Source organism: Aegilops tauschii, chromosome 6 (assembly GCF_002575655.3).
Source record: "Aegilops tauschii subsp. strangulata cultivar AL8/78 chromosome 6, Aet v6.0, whole genome shotgun sequence".
In the NCBI taxonomy this organism is placed as follows: domain Eukaryota; kingdom Viridiplantae; phylum Streptophyta; class Magnoliopsida; order Poales; family Poaceae; genus Aegilops; species Aegilops tauschii.
This window is the reverse complement of record NC_053040.3, coordinates 11,659,478-11,673,313: the sequence shown is the minus strand read 5'-3', so window position 1 is coordinate 11,673,313 and position 13,836 is coordinate 11,659,478. Positions and strand designations below refer to the sequence as shown.

At 49.1% G+C, this 13,836-nt stretch overlaps 1 pseudogene; it reads left to right on the top strand.

The window, feature by feature from the left end:
• The first annotated feature begins 7,372 nt into the window (after positions 1-7,372).
• On the top strand, positions 7,373-13,440 carry LOC141025682 (3-ketoacyl-CoA synthase 6-like; annotated as a pseudogene).
• Positions 13,441-13,836: the final 396 nt, after the last annotated feature.

Here is a 13,836-nt window from a genome sequence, read left to right as displayed (position 1 = left end):
TTCGTTTGCTCCTCTTTCTCTTGCTGATGCTTATCCTCCCTTGCTTCCTTTTGGGTCATCATGCCTTGCAAAGTTTCTTGCAAGGAAAATGTCGCCGCATCACGCTTCTCCTTCTTCTTGGAATTGGTCTCCCCCCTCGGCCGCTTCTCTTGCCTCCCGGTGGACAACCTGCCGGCCACAGGTGTGGCATTGAGGTTGATGGACGTGGGCGCAAGGGCTGGCCGGTGCGATCACTCTCCCCTTCCGACGAGGTGGAGAAGAGGGTGGCTTGCGGGTCGTGTTGTGGATGGAAGTCAGGCGTTTGCGGCTTGGTGGAGGTGCGCGGCAACTCTGCCCGTGGCGGATGGCAGCCGACGATCCCGTGCTCGCCGTGGCCAAGGCGGCAGCGGCTAGAATGGCCGCCTTGCCACGGCAATGGCTGAACCCTAGAATCATCAGGGTCTGCTGCGTGGCCTTGTCGATGAGGACCTCATTCTTGGCGATGGTGGCCTCGTATTGCGCGGCGGCGGCGAGGGCGGCCGCGTTGGCGGCTTCCAGTTTGTCGGCAGGTACCTTCCTCTGGCCAGCCCTCTTCGCCGGCTATATGGCTCGTTACTCCGGCGCCTGCTTCTTGCGGGCGGAGCACGGCTTGCCGGCCGCGTAGTCGACGCTGGAGGTAGGGACAACAGGGGGCGGCGGGGTTCTAGGAGAGAAGGGGTGAATTGAGTGGATGTGCCAGTGTGTGGCAGGCCAGGGGGAGGACAAGGGCGGGTGTCACGCACGTCCGCTCCGTGTCCGCGCCGATGCAAACCCAGCCCAAATTTAAGCCTGACATGAGTCGCGGGCGGACAAAAATTGGACGCTCGTCCATTTGCGCTGGCACTATCATGATTGCTTGCGTGATCATGCATAACATGATCATTGAGAATGAGCATGGACATGATTTAGATTACATCTTCTATCACTTGATGGGCGTACGCGTTATGCCGATGAGAAGAGAAGAGCGAATCAAACACTTCATGAAGGTGTACAATGAAATTAGAGACTCCGATGCACACGATCAACTTCAGAAGGATTTGATGGAGGAGTATTGAAAATGGCATGGCAAAATGAGCCGCTTAGTTTCATTATTTGTTTGTTGTATTCTGCAAAACTATGTTGTATGTGTGTTACATTTGATCTTGTGGATTTGTAATAATTTGATATTGTGGACATGTGAAATTTTTTAAGTTATTTTTCGGATGTTTTATTTCAATTTATGCGGTTTAACAGCGGCTGTACAGCAGCCGCGTGGCCAACGGCCGGTTTTACGTTTTCAGTTTGCATCTTCTATTGAAGTTGCTCTTTTACATCTCAGTTTTGCATTATCTGTTAGAGTTGGCCCTTTTTTGAACATGAAAAAACATTTTTTGAAGATATAAAGTTTGACATCTCCTGTCTTGCATCTCCAAATTTACATCTTCTATTGAATATGCTCTTATGCTTGCCAATTTTTTTTGGCAAATCAAGCGCCATCATTGCATGTATAGAAATCGCACATAGGACTGATTCCACTAGCATAGCTCCTTTTCCTTGAACAAGGGAATTAATGCGCTAGTGTATAAATCGCTCTCACCCACCGACCAACAACAAATTGATGAACTATAACGTGCTTTGTTTGGAGAGAGGAATTAGGGGGTGTTTGGTTCAGGGACTTTTTAGTCCTAGAGACTAGAAAAAGTCCCTAAAAAGTCTCTAGGAACCAAACAGGAGGGACTTTTTCTACAGGGACTAGAAAAAGACTCTACTAGAGAGTCTTTTTTGATTAGTCCCTGGGACTAGAAAAAGTCCTAGGACTTCTGAACCAAACACCCCCTTAATCTCGGCCAGTACACGTCAACAGCCACTCCGCGGCACATTATCATGCGTTCTGTGAGATTCGAAACATGAGAATTAGGAGATAATCCAGTTTGTATCCATAAACCACGAGTCAAGAAGGCGACGGGATGTGACACTCACCAACGACAACTGTCAGGAGACTGAATATTGTGAAACGATGGTGCATGCATGGGCTTCATTCATTTGTATGTGGACCATGTCGATGCGACGATGCCATTACACAGATATTTTGGAATCGAAATGGTTGCTTGTAATGGCGACAGCATCGGCGGCTACAAGCGCAAAAAAGAGTGACTAATTAAACAGTTGGATGCGTAAACATTAATTACGGCGTGCTTTTAAAATCTCCTACTAATAGAAGTTTGTGTTTCCTACACTCTCATCACGTCCAACAACGAAGCTCCACGATGGGTGTGCGCCTCAGCGACATGGTCATCTCACCACCCCATCTCAAACACTCGTTCGAGATCATCGTAAACAACTTCCTCCTCCTCGTCGCCACACCGGCCATGGCCCTCGTCATTCTTCGTAAAGCTGCACAGCTCGGACCCGACGAGATCCTCTCCCAACTCCATGGCTTGCGGCAGGTTCACGTTTTGCTGGCAGTCTTTCTTCCGTTCACCTTGGCCACCTTCTACCTCATGAGTCGCCCTCGCAGCGTGTACCTCGTCGACTACTCTTGCTGCCGGCCTACATCTAGTTGCCGCGTATCCATAGGCTCCGCCACCGAGAGCGCTCGCTTCTCGCCGTACACTGATGATGGCGGTCACAAGTTCATGGCGCGCATGCTCAGGCGCTCGGGCCTCGGTGACCAGACGTACCTCCACCCTTCGTTACTGTAAGACAATGATTTGGGGGAACCAGCTCAACCCTCTAGGGGTGGCTTATCCCATATATATAATGGGTGTGTTTCAATAGGTACAATATACGTACACAAATACAGAAGCTATACATAGTCTAACACCCTCCCTCAATCTTAGCCACTTTCTAAAGAACTGAGAAGGGTAAGATTGCGCCTACAAGCCTCGAACTGTGGTAAAGGTAAAGGTTTAGTGAAGATGTCTGCAAGTTGATCTTTGGAAGAGATGAACTTGATCTGAAGTTGCTTCTGTGACACACGTTCCCGTACAAAGTGATAGTCCACTTCAATGTGTTTCGTTCGGGCATGAAATACCGGATTTGCAGAAAGGTATGTAGCACCGATGTTATCACACCAAAGGATAGGAGGCTGCAGTTGAGACATACCCAACTCCTGAAGCAAAGATTGCACCCAAATAATCTCTGCAGTAGCATTAGCCACAGCCTTATACTCAGCTTCAGTACTACTACGTGATACAGTAGCCTGTTTCCGAGCACTCCAGACGATCAAGTTAGAGCCAAAGAACACAGCATAGCCCCCCGTGGATCGCCTGTCATCCGGGCTGCCAGCCCAGCCCGCATCAGAGTAGGCCGAAAGAATCCGAGAGGGAGTCGGCCGAATATGCATCCCAAAAGACACTGTGAATTGGACATAACGCAGGATGCGCTTAACAGCAGCCCAATGAGTGTCGCGGGGAGCCTGAAGATACTGACAAACCCTGTTGACAGCATAAGAAATATCTGGCCTCGTGATCGTCAAGTACTGAAGCCCACCAACAATACTCCTGTACTCTGTGGCATCCGCAGAAGACAGAAGCGCACCATCAACGGCAGTGAGCTTTTCGGTAGATGACATGGGTGTGGTAGTCGGTTTGCACTTAAGCATCCCAGCTCGGTGCAATAAATCCAAGGAGTACTTCTTTTGTGTCATAACAAGACCATCAGCACGAGAGGTAACCTCAACCCCAAGAAAGTAGTGAAGCTTCCCAAGATCTTTGACAGCAAAAGCAGCACCAAGAGAGCGAACAAGAGCATCAGGAGCATACTGAGAGGAACTGACGAGAATAATATCATCCACATAGACCAAAAGATACATAGTGACTTCTGGCTTCTGTAGAAGAAATAATGAGGAGTCAGCAGTGGACGACACAAACCCATGAGCACGAAGAGCTGAGGCAAGACGAGCATGCCAGGCACGAGGAGCTTGCTTCAGACCATAGAGCGCTTTGGTGAGACGGCAGATGTGATCAGGACGATCAGGATCAGAGAAACCAGGCGGCTGTCGCATATAAACCTCTTCCTCCAAGAAACCATGAAGAAAGGCATTCTGCACATCAAGTTGACGAAGAGACCAACCGCGAGTGACAGGAAGAGAAAGAAGAAGCCGAATGGTGGTAGGCTTGACAACGGGACTGAAGGTGTCCTCGTAATCAAGACCATAGCGCTGCCGAAATCCTCTGGCAACAAGGCGCGCTTTATAACGCTCAATAGATCCATCCGAGTGCTTCTTCACTTTGAACACCCACTTGCAGTCAATAACATTAACCCGTGGTGGGGAAGGAACAAGAGTCCATGTCTTGTTACGAAGAAGAGCATGATACTCCTGCTCCATAGCCCCTCGCCAATGAGGAACACGCATGGCAGCCTGATACAAGCGGGGCTCAAAAGACGGATCCGCAATAGCAGCAGCCAGACATGCTGCCAACCAAGCAACAGTACCATCCGTACGTTCCTTTGGTCAAAAAATACCACTACGACTGCGTGTATGTGGACGTAACACAGGAGTCGTCGAGGTCGAGGAAGGAGCCGGCGAGGGGCTGGGCGACGATGATGAGGAGGAATCAACCGGCGACGAGGAGCCAGGCGATGGAACCAGGTCCTCCATCATGGCAGACGGCTCGGTGGATCCAGAGCCCGCCAGTGGGCTATCCAACAGAGCCGCGGGCGAGGCCGGTGGAGCGGACCGAGCCACGGGCGATGCCGGTGTAGCGGGCCGAGCCCCAGGCGATGCCGGCGTAGTGGGCCGAGCTGCAGGCGAGGCCGGCGTAGCGGGCTGATCCGCTGGAGACGCGAGCGAGGCCGACGTAGCGGGCCGAGCCGCGGGAGACGCAGGCGTACCAGGCCGATCAGAGGATGAGGCCGGTGCCTCAGGTGCATCCACCGAGCGTGCATGGGCACACGGATCGAGGCCATGCAACGTCGCGGTGTGATCGACGTGCACAGCAGAGGGCGGTGATGATGATGGGGAGTCCTCCAAAAGCTCCAAACAAGCCCCACATCCGGTTCCTGCACCATTGTTAGGCAATAACACAGGAGAGTATGCAACATCATCAAATTGGTCAGAGGCAAGAGAGGATGAATGCATGGACGGAGGGGCATCTGTGGACACAGGTAGATTGGCAAACGGAAAGACACACTCATCAAACACTACATTCCGAGAAATGTAGACACAATTAGTGGGAACATGAAGACATTTGTAACCTTTATGAAGGGAACTATAGCCAAGAAAGACACACTTTTTGGACCTAAATTCCAGCTTGCGTTTGTTATAGGGTCGAAGATGCGGCCAGCAAGCACACCCAAACACTTAAAAAAAAAGTATAATCGGGTTGTTCATTAAGGAGGAGTTCAAGGGGAGTCTTCATGTGGAGAACACGTGTGGGAGTACGGTTGATAAGAAAGCATGCAGTGGTAAAAGCATCACTCCAAAACCGGAAAGGAATCGATGCATGGGCCAAAAGAGTGAGACCAGTCTCAACAATATAACGATGCTTATGTTCGACGAAACCATTCTGCTGATGAGTATGTGGACATGCTAAACGATGAGCAATCCCAAGCGACTGGAAGAAGGAGTTGAGGTTGCGATACTCGCCACCCCAGTCCGACTGAACATGAACAATTTTATGCTTGAGAAGACGTTCAACATGTTTTTGAAACTGAACGACAATATCAAATGCATCAGATTTACGCTTAATAAGATAGAGCCAAGTAAAACGACTGTAAGCATCCACAAAACTAATATAATAGTTATGACCACTGACAGAAGTTTGGGCAGGGCCCATACATCCGAAAAAACAAGTTCTAAAAGATGTTTCACCTCACGGCTAGACTCCGAAAAAGGAAGTTGATGACTCTTCCCCTGCTGACAAGCATCACACACTGCTACATTATTATTGCTAGAGACACTAGGAAGCTCATGACGACGCAAAACATGACGAACGATAGGTGTGGCGGGATGACCAAGACAAGCATGCCACTGTGACGACGAGACACGAACTCCACTGAAAACCCGAGAGACTCCAGGATGCTCCAGACGGTAAAGGCCCTGGTAGGGACGCCCACTAAGTAGAATGGCCCTCGTGTCCCGATCCTTAATAAAAAGATCAAACGGGTGAATTTCACAAAACACATTATTGTCATAAGTGAGTTTAGGAACTGAAAGGAGATTACGCGTCACAGATGGTACTCTAAGAACATCACGAAGCTGAAGCCTCCTAGTGGCATGACTAGTGAGAAGGGATGCTTGACCAATATGGGAGATGTGCATACCTGCTCCGTTGGTGGTGTGGATCTTATCGGAACCGTGATAGGGCTCGCGAGGATGAAGCTTCCCCATTTCATTCGTCAGATGCTCCGTCGCACCAGAGTCCATGTACCAGTGCGGATCAACGGAGTAGGACTGAGTATGGCCCTGAGGCTTCTGCGGCGCCGGGCGGTCGGCCATAGCCACCTGACGCGCAGTGTTGCGCGTATCCTTGCCGCCATTGCCGAGACCGAGGAAACTCTTCTGAAAACGACGATGGCACTTGGAGGCCAAATGTTCGTCAAGACCACAGAGCTGGCAGACCCGCCGACCCCCATCACCAGGTAGCGTCAGAGTGGGGGTGGACGAGGCCGGAGGGAGCGGCGCGGGCCCCTTGCCCGAGGCGGAGGACTGAGCGCCGCCGGAGGGGCGACCACCTCGGTAGACCGCGTTGGCGGAGGAGGAGCCGCGACTGCGGTTGGCACGGCGCGCCTCAACGTGCTGCTCAGTAAGAAGAAGCCGAGAGTAGACCTCATGCGCCATCATGGGGGTCGTGTTGCCGCGCTCATTAATGATCTCAACTAAGCCATCATACTCTTCGTCGAGGCCGTTGACGATGAAGGAGTTGAACTCAGAATCGGTAAGCGGCTGTCCAATGGATACCAATGTGTCAGCAAGAGCCTTGACCTTGTTGTAGAACTCCGTTGCCGTGGAATCAAGCTTCTCACAGGCGCCAAGCTCGCGACAGAGGGCACTGACCCGGGCTTGCGACTGTGACGCAAAAGAGCGCTCAAGGATGGTCCAAGCCTCATGGGAAGTCTTCGCGAAGACGAGAGCCCGGCAACAGCTGGAGTGAGCGAACCCTGGATGGAGGAGAGGTTCGCCTGGTCCTGCCCCGTGCAGACACGGTGTCCCGGGTTGTAAACAGGGCCGTTCACGCTGTCCACCAGCGCGGGAGGGCAAGGAAAAGTGCCGTCGACGTAGCCAAGCAAGTAGTGGCTCCCAAGGAGCGAAAGAACCTGCGCATGCCAGAAGATATAATTGTCGGACGAGAGCTTGACGGTGATGAGGTTGATGAAGTGAAACGATGGAGGCAACGATCCCGTGGAGGCACCTGCCGGAGGCGCGTACGCCATGGGGGCAGGGGCGGGCGGCGCGGGCGGGACCACGGGATTCGAACCCGCGGGTGGCGGCGGCGAGTATGCCCCATAGAGGGAGGCAATGTTGGGGAACGTAGTAATTTCAAAAAATTTCCTACGCACACGCAAGATCGTGGTGATCCATAGCAACGAGAGGGGAGAGTGTTGTCCACGTACCTTCATAGACCGACAGCGGAAGCGTTATCACAACGCGGTTGATGTAGTCGTACGTCTTCACGATCCGACCGATCAAGTACCGAACGCACGGCACCTCCAAGTTCTACACACGTTCAGCTCGATGACATCCCTCGAACTCCGATCCAGCCGAGTGTTGAGGGAGAGTTTCGTCAGCACGACGGCGTGGTGACGATGATGATGTTCCACCGACGCAGGGCTTCGCCTAAGCTCCGCAACGGTATTATCGAGGTGTAATATGGTGGAGGGGGGCACCGCACACGGCTAAGAGATCTCAAGGATCAATTGTTGTGTCTCTGGGGTTCCCCCCTGCCCCCGTATATAAAGGAGCAAGGGGAAGGCAACTGGCCAAGAGGAGAGGCGCGCCATAGAGGGGGGGTCCTACTCCCACCGGAAGTAGGACTCCTCCTTTCCTTGTGGGAGTAGGAGAAGGGAAGGGGGAAGGAGAAAGAAGGAAGGGTGCGCCCCCCTTCCCTAGTCCAATTCGGACCAGACCATGGGGAGGGGTGCGGCCACCTTTTGAGGCCTTTCTCTCCTTTCCCGTATGGCCCATTAAGGCCCAATACGAATTCCCGTAACTCTCCAGTACTCCGAAAAATACCCGAATCACTCGGAACCTTTCCGAAGTCCGAATATAGTCGTCCAATATATCGATTTTTACGTCTCGACCATTTCGAGACTCCTCGTCATATCCCCGATCTCATCCGGGACTCCGAACTCCTTCGGTACATCAAAACTCAATAAAACTATCATTGTAACGTTAAGCGTGCGGACCCTACGGGTTCGAGAACTATGTAGACATGACCGAGACACGTCTCCGGTCAATAACCAATAGCGGGACCTGGATGCGCATATTGGCTCACACATATTCTACGAAGATCTTTATCGGTCAGACCGCATAACAACATACGTTGTTCCCTTTGTCACCGGTATGTTACTTGCCCGAGATTTGATCGTCGGTATCTCGATACCTAGTTCAATCTCGTTACCGGCAAGTCTCTTTACTCGTTCCGTAACACATCATCCCGCAACTAACTCATTAGTCACAATGCTTGCAAGGCTTATAGTGATGTGCATTACCGAGTGGGCCCAGAGATACCTCTCCGACAATTGGAGTGACAAATCCTAATCTCGAAATACGCCAACCCAACAAGTACCTTTGGAGACACCTGTAGAGCACCTTTATAATCACCCATTTACGTTGTGACGTTTGGTAGCACACAAAGTGTTCCTCCGGTACACGGGAGTTGCATAATCTCATAGTCATAGGAACATGTATAAGTCATGAAGAAAGCAATAGCAACATACTAAACGATCGAGTGCTAAGCTAACGGAATGGGTCAAGTCAATCATGTCATTCCCCTAATGAGGTGATCTCGTTAATCAAATGACAACTTATGTCTATGGTTAGGAAACATAACCATATTTGATTAACGAGCTAGTCAAGTAGAGGCATACTAGTGACACTCTGTTTGTCTATGTATTCACACATGTATTATGTTTCCGGTTAATACAATTCTAGCATGAATAATAAACATTTATCATGGTATAAGGAAATAAATAATAACTTTATTATTGCCTCTAGGGCATATTTCCTTCAGTCTCCCACTTGCACTAGAGTCAATAATCTAGTTCACATCGCCATGTGATTTAACATGAATAGTTCACATCACCATGTGATTAACACCCATAGTTCACATCGTCATGTGACCATCACCCAAAGGGTTTACTAGAGTCAGTAATCTAGTTCACATCGCTATGTGATTAACACCCAAAGAGTACTAAGGTGTGATCATGTTTTGCTTGTGAGATAATTTTAGTCAACGGGTCTGTCACATTCAGATCCGTAAGTATTTTGCAAATTTTGTCAAAACTTGCATCGACGTAACCTTTTACGACGAGCTTTTTGTCACTTCCATAATCGAGAAACATATCCTTATTCCAGTAAGGATAATTTTGACCGCTGTCCAGTGATCTACTCCTAGATCACTATTGTACTCCCTTGCCAAAATCAGTGTAGGGTATACAATAGATCTGGTACACAACATGGCATACTTTATAGAACCTATGGCCGAGGCATAGGGAATGACTTTCATTCTTTTTCTATCTTCTGCCGTGGTCGGGTTTTGAGTCTTACTCAATTTCACACCTTGTAACACAGGCAAGAAACTCTTTCTTTGACTGTTCCATTTTGAACCACTTCAAAATCTTGTTAAGGTATGTACTCATTGAAAAAAACTTATCAAGCGTCTTGATCTATCTCTATAGATCTTGATGCTCAATATGTAAGCAGCTTCACCGAGGTCTTTCTTTGAAAAACACCTTTATGCTTTGCAGAATAATTCTACATTATTTCCGATCAACAATATGTCACTTACATATACTTATCAGAAATGTTGTAGTGCTCCCACTCACTTTCTTGTAAATACAGGCTTCACCGCAAGTCTGTATAAAACTATATCCTTTGATCAACTTATCAAAGCGTATATTCCTACTCCGAGATGTTTGCATCAGTCCATAGATGGATCGCTGGAGCTTGCATATTTTGTTAGCACCTTTAGGATTGATAAAACCTTCTGGTTGCATCATATAAAACTCTTCTTTAATAAATCCATTAAGGAATGCAGTTTTGTTTATCCATTTGCCAGATTTCATAAAATGCGATAATTGCTAACATGGTTCGGACAGACTTAAGCATCGCTGCGAGTGAGAAAATCTCATCGTAGTCAACACCTTGAACTTTGTCAAAAACCTTTTTCCGACAAGTCTAGCTTTGTAGATAGTAACACTACTATCAGCGTCCGTCTTCCTCTTGAAGATCCATTTATTTTCTATGGCTTGCCGATCATCGGGCAAGTCAACCAAAGTCCACACTTTGTTCTCATACATGGATCCCATCTCAGATTTCATGGCCTCAAGCCATTTTGCGGAATCTGGGCTCACCATCGCTTCTCCATAGTTCGTAGGTTCGTCATGGTCTAGTAACATAACCTCCAGAACAGGATTACCGTACCACTCTGGTGCGGATCTTACTCTGGTTTACCTACGAGGTTTGGTAGTTACTTGATCTGAAGTTAGATGATCATCATCATTAACTTCCTCACTAATTGGTGTAGGAGTCACAGGAACAAATTTCTGTGATGAACTACTTTCCAATAAGGGAGCAGGTACAGTTACCTCATCAAGTTCTACTTTCCTCCCACTCACTTCTTTCGAGAGAAAACTCCTTCTCTAGAAAGGATCCATTCTTAGCAATGAATGTCTTGCCTTCGGATCTGTGATAGAAGGTGTACCCAACTGTCTCCTTTGGGTATCCTATGAAGACACATTTCTCCGATTTGGGTTTGAGCTTATCAGGATGAAACTTTTTCACATAAGCATCGCAACCCCAAACTTTAAGAAACGACAACTTTGGTTTCTTACCAAACCACAGTTCATAAGGCGTCGTCTCAACGGCTTTTGATGGTGCCCTATTTAACGTGAATGTAGCTATCTCTAATGCATAACCCCAAAACGATAGTGGTAGATCGGTAAGATACATCATATATTGCACCATATCTAATAAAGTACGATTACGACATTCGGACACACCATTACACCATGGTGTTCCAGGTGGCGTGAGTAGTGCAACTATTTCACATTGTTTTAACTAAAGGCCAAACTCGTAACTCAAATACTCTTCTCTACGATCAGATCATAGAAACTTTATTTTCTTGTCACGATGATTTTCCACTTCACTCTGAAATTCTTTGAACTTTTCAAATGCTTCAGACTTATGTTTCATCAAGTAGATATACCCATATCTGCTCAAATCATCTGTGAAGGTCAGAAAATAATGATACCTGCTACGAGCCTCAATATTCATCGGACCACATACATCTGTATGTATGATTTCCAACAAATCTGTTGCTCTCTCCATAGTTCCGGAGAACGGCGTTTCAGTCATCTTGCCCATGAGGCACGGTTCGCAAGCATCAAGTGATTCATAATCAAGTGATTCCAAAATCCCATCAGTATGGAGTTTCTTCATGCGCTTTACACTAATATGACCTAAACGGCAGTGCCACAAATAAGTTGCACTATCATTATTAACTTTGCATCTTTTGGCTTCAATATTATGAATATGTGTATCACTACGATCGAGATCCAACAAACCATTTTCGTTGGTGTGTATGACCATAGAAGGTTTTATTCATGTAAACAGAACAACAATTGTTCTCTAATTTAAATGAATAACCGTATTGCAATAAACATGATCAAATCATATTCATGCTCAACGCAAACACCAAATAACACTTATTTAGTTTCAACACTAATCCCGAAAGTACAGGGAGTGTGCGATGATGATCATATCAATCTTGGAACTACTTCCAACACACATCGTCACCTCGCCTTTTACTAGTCTCTGTTTATTCTGCAACTCCCGTTTTCGAGTTACTACTCTTTAGCAACTGAACCAGTATCAATTACCGAGGGGTTGCTATAAACACTACTAAAGTACACATCAATAATCTGTATATCAAATATACCTTTGTTCACTTTTACTAGTCTCTGTTTATTCTGCAACTCCCGTTTCGAGTTACTACTCTTAGCAACTGAACCAGTATCAATTACCGAGGGGTTGCTATAAACACTAGTAAAGTACACATCAATAATCTGTATATCAAATATACCTTTGTTCACTTTGCCATCCTTTTTATCCAACAAATAGTTGGGGTAGTTCCGCTTCTAGTGACCAGTCCCTTTGCAGTAGAAACACTTAGTCTCAGGCTTAGGACCAGACTTAGGCTTCTTCACTTGAGCAGTAACTTGCTTGCCGTTCTTCTTAAAGTTCCAGCAGGGGTAGTGCCGAGCTTGGCTGACATCGTCGTGAACAAGTACAAGCTCAGAGCCGACGTCCGGAGCGTGCACATCTCCGGCATGGGGTGCAGCGCCGGGGTGATCTCCTTGGAGGTCGCGAGGAACCTCCTACAGGCGGCGCCGCGTGGCGCGCGCGCCCTAATGGTGTCCACAGAGTCCACCTCGCTCATCAACTATACGGGGAAGAACCGCGCGATGCTGCTGCCCGCCGCCCTGTTCCACATGGGCGCGGCCGCGGTGCTGCTGTCGACGTCCAGTTCCAAGTCCCGGTTCCGGCTCACGCACATCGTGCGGACGGTCACCGCCGCGCAAGACAGAGTGTACCAGTGCGCGTACCAGGAGGAGGACGACGTGGGTGAAATGGGAATAAACCTGTCCAAGGAGCTCGTGGCCGTCGCCGGCGACACGCTTCATACCAACATCCTCGGAATAGGGTCCCTGGTCCTCCCACCATAGGAGAAGCTGCTCTTTGTGCTCTCGTTCGTTGCGTAAGGTTTTCAACAAAAAGTTCAAGCTATACGTCCCCGATTTCCGCACAGCCTTCCAACATTTTTGCATCCATTGTGGTGGCCGGGCGGTGATCGACGCGGTGCAAACTAGCTTATGCTTATCGGATGAGAATATTGAGCCATCGCGGATGACGCTTCACCGGTTCGGGAACACGTCGAGCAGTTCGTTATGGTATGAGCTTGCATACATCGAGGCGAAGAGAAGGATGCGCAAGGGCGACCGGGTGTGGATGGTCGGGTTTGGTTCTGGGTTCAAGTGCAACAGCGCCGTGTGGCAGTGCATCACGTCGGCCAGCAACACAGATATTGGCACTCCGTGGGCTGATTCTATTCATATGTGTATCCGCTCAACATTTCCGAAGTGAGCTAAAATGTCTATGCACGTACAAGAATGACTCAATTCGTACAATAATATTATTCATTTTTTCGTGCAACAATGAATAATATATTCACAGGTTAATCTTGATTTATTCTTCATATATAGCTACAAGTAATTGTGTTGAGGTTAAAAATAGGAAAATGAAACCCGAGCCCGCTCCGCTCCCCTGAGCCCGCACCCGCCGGCCGCCACTCCGGCCCGGGCGGCCACCTCCCCACGCCGGCCGCCGCTCCGGCGCCGTCGCCCACCCCCAGCCCATGGCCTCACCGCCCCCCTCGCGGTCCGGCCAGACTCGCGAGCTCCGCTGGATGGAATCCAGCCCCTCCTCTGCTGGCTCGGACGCCCCATCCTACCGCGAGATCCTCTGCTCCGCTCCCCCTCCCCCCGCCCACCGCTTGCCGCCGGCGCCCTCCTCGCCTGCAGCCCTCCCCTCCCCGCCTCGCCCGCGCCGCTACCCTCGCTCCGAGGTAGTCCGGGTGACGCACGGGGTGGAGGACGCGCACGACAACGGCTGGG